Genomic DNA, 3,599 nt, shown 5'->3' on the forward strand with positions numbered 1-3,599 from the left:
GAGAAAGGAAGAAGTCCAATTAACATGTAAAGCCCTCACCAGGGGACCAATGCCAGCAAGCGTTAATACCTGTCCCTAGATTCTCTCAATTCATAGAGTTTTGGAACTCATGTCCCTTACCTAGCGAGTGCTACTTAGTTGATGGCGAGTCCCTCCATCATAACAAAAGGCCAAGTACAGTTCCACTGTCCTTGATTCCCATAATCAGGGTAATAACAATTTATTCTTCCTACCCCAATAACAGAGACACTGGGGATCCCACAGCAGCCAAAGTGACCATTTGGGCAGCTATGGCCTCATTCTAGGCGGGGTGGTTGTGCCTATGCAAATGAGATCAGCCCCTGAAGTTCTTTTCCACAACTTGCCACACCTCACCGCCAGATGTCAGGGTGGAGCTCATCCTGACTCTGCTTACACTATTATAATGTGAAGGCAGGCATTTACATTATGTATATCCTTGTAACTAAATAGCCTATTAAATGCAGAGGAAATGGGGGAAATGCAAACGAAGAAGAGTGCTAAAGGGTCATTGTTTTTAAAAATGGGAAATCTCAGACTCAGTCTGCATTTCCTACTAATCAAAACCCACGCGGGTGAAGACACTGTTCAGATTATTTTCTGGAGAAGCTATAAATGGATTTAAAGGAATGATCCTGTACCTCTGAATTGTCTGGACACTTACAGGGAAGCATTCCAGATGCAAGGTAGAGATCCCCAGAGTTTTTCTGGGTGACCCTGAGAGCCTTTTGGAAATCTAGCAGATTACTACATCTCTGCTATAATTTGGATTTAAAACTTTGACTCACCTGTAAATGTATTTTACCTGCTTTTACCTCCCAATACTCTCATTTGTGTTTAGCTAATAAATCTTTAGTTAATTTACTAGAGAATTGTCTACCAGTGTTGATTTTGCTGTAAGATCCAGAGTACCAATTGATTTTGGGATTGGGAATAACCTAATGTGATGTGATTTTTGGTTTATATGATCTTTTATCACAAAGTCCAGTTTGTCTGGGTGGCAGGATGGGCTGAGAGCCTCAGGGGATTGTCTGTGACTCCATGGTAGTACTGGTATAATGATCCAGGACTGCACATTTGTTACTGGGTTGGTGAAATCTAATGATAGAATATACCATCAGTTTGCGATGTCTTCCCTATTTTCTGACAATCTGAGAATGGCACGCATAGTTGTGAACCACTCCAGACAGCGTGATACATAGATTCATGTTTGCAAGGCCAGAAGGGACTATTGTGATCATTTGATCTGATCTCCTGGGTTATGGAGGCCATAGAACTTCTCCAAAATAATCACTAGAGCATAACCTTTAGAAAAATGTCCAATCTTGATTTTAAAATAGTCAGTGATGGAGAATCCATGGTCTCCACCAAGGTTCTTGGTAAATTGTTCCAGTGGTTAATTACCTTCACTGCTAAAAATTTACACCTTAGTTCCAGTGTGAATTTGTCTATCTTCAACTCCCAACCATTGGATCTTGTTATGCTCTTGTCTGCTAGAATGAAGAGCTCCTTATCAAATATTTTGTTCCCCATGTAGACAGTTATAGACTATAATCAAGTCACCTTTAAACCTTCTCTTAATTATGTTAAATAATTTGACACAGGGAACTCATTAACTATAAAGCATGTTTTCTAATCTTTTAATCATTCTCCTGGATCTTCTCAGAACCCTCTCAAATTTACCGACATCCTTGTTGAATTGTGGACACCAAAACTCGATCCTGTATTCTAGCAGCTGTTGCACCAATACCAAATACAGAGGTAAAATAACCTCTCTACTCCTATTTGTGATTCCTCTATTTATACATCTCAGGATCGCATTAAATCTTTTGGCCACAGTGTCACACTGGGAGCTCATGCTTAGCATGAGCTCATCATGAGCCCCAAATCTTTTTCAGAATCACCTTTGCCCAGGATAGGGCCCCCCATCTTGTATGTATGACCTACATTCTTTGTTCTTAGATGTATGCATTACATTTGGCTGTATTAAAGTGCATATTGTTTGCTTGCACGCAGTTTACCATGTAACCCAGATTACTCTGTATGAGTGACCTGTACTCTTCATTATTATCACCTGCCCAATTTTTGTCATCTGCAAATTTTATCAGCGATGATTTTATGTTTTGCTTCCACATCAGTGATGATAACGTTAAATAGCATAGGGCCAAGAACCAATCCCACGAGAAACACCCCTGCTCAGTGATTATTTCCATGTTTACAGTTACATTTTGAGACCTATCAATTAGCTAGGTTTTTTTATCCATTTAATATGCACCAGAATGTGTTTCTTTTGTATCGTTCTAGTTTTTGAATCAAAATGTGGTAAAGTACCAAGTCACAAGCCTTACAGAAGTCTAAGAATGTAACGTCCACACTATTACCTTTATCTTCCAAACTGGTTATCTCATCAAAAAAGGCATTGTTAGTTTAACAATATCTATTTTTCGTGAACCCATATTGATTGGCATTAATTGTATTAACCTCCTTTAATTCTTTAGTAATCTAGTCCTGGATCAACCACTACAGTATCTTGCCTGGGATGGATGTCAAGCTGACAGGTCTATAATTACCCAGGTTGTCTCGATAATTACCTGGGTAGTGAGGGGAAGGAAAGGCATGCCCAAAGAGCCCCTGAAGAATCCTGAAGGGAGTGGATAAGAACAAAGGAGATAGATTCTTGAGGTGGTGGGATCTCTCCAAGATGGGTTTTCCTCCTTGCTTCGTCAAGTGTGGGTCTTCTTTGTCTCTCACACTGCACCAGCACTTGGGAAGAGAAGAGCTAGGAACCTTTTCTTTCCCCCGTCAGGAGAAAATGTGTTTCTAGGAACACCATTGCACTCCAAGCTTGGGACTGTTGCAGACACCACCAGCAACAAAACACAACATAAACTCTATAGTGCATGTATTTACTGCATGCTTTCAAAACCACATTTTGAAAGGGTTCAAAATTGGAGAAAACTAATGTGTCCATCCCTAATAATAATTGGATATTTAATGTATTAATTCAGGATAAAGATTTGTTATGCAAAACATTATTAAAAGCAATAAGATCTAAGTACTTCATATTACCTCTTTTCGGTTCTCTACTTTCATCCCCGCGAAGAATTTTCTGGTCATATTTGCTTCTCATAAATTTTTCCTGGCTACTGCTCCACCTACTTTGTGTAACTGAGAAGCTAAATGGTTCATTTAGAAAAAGTGGTTCTAAAACCTTTCCTAGCACAGATGCTAGACTTACAAGGCCTATAGTTTTCTGCAGAAGATCTGTTTTCCTTATTGAAACTGGCAAAGCATAGGCCTTCTTCCAGCATCATCCTAGTATGCAGTGCCAATTCTTTACATATTTTGCTGAGTTTTCTAAGGATGTATTCTATGTGGTCATGCTAATTTCTTTTCAGCCAAAACTAAATCTCTCTTAAAATGCTGTACAGCCAAAGACAGAGATGAAGCAAATCTTTTCTAGACAAACATATCTAGTGAATTCAGTTATCCTCTCAAGGTATATTGCTTTAAATGAACATTTAAACAAAGTTGAAAATCCCTCATTTTTATCTGTCAATCACTTTAGAGGTTAATTCTGA

Source organism: Lepidochelys olivacea (genome assembly GCF_965140295.1).
Source record: "Lepidochelys olivacea isolate rLepOli2 genome assembly, chromosome: 5".
NCBI classification, from domain to species: domain Eukaryota; kingdom Metazoa; phylum Chordata; order Testudines; family Cheloniidae; genus Lepidochelys; species Lepidochelys olivacea.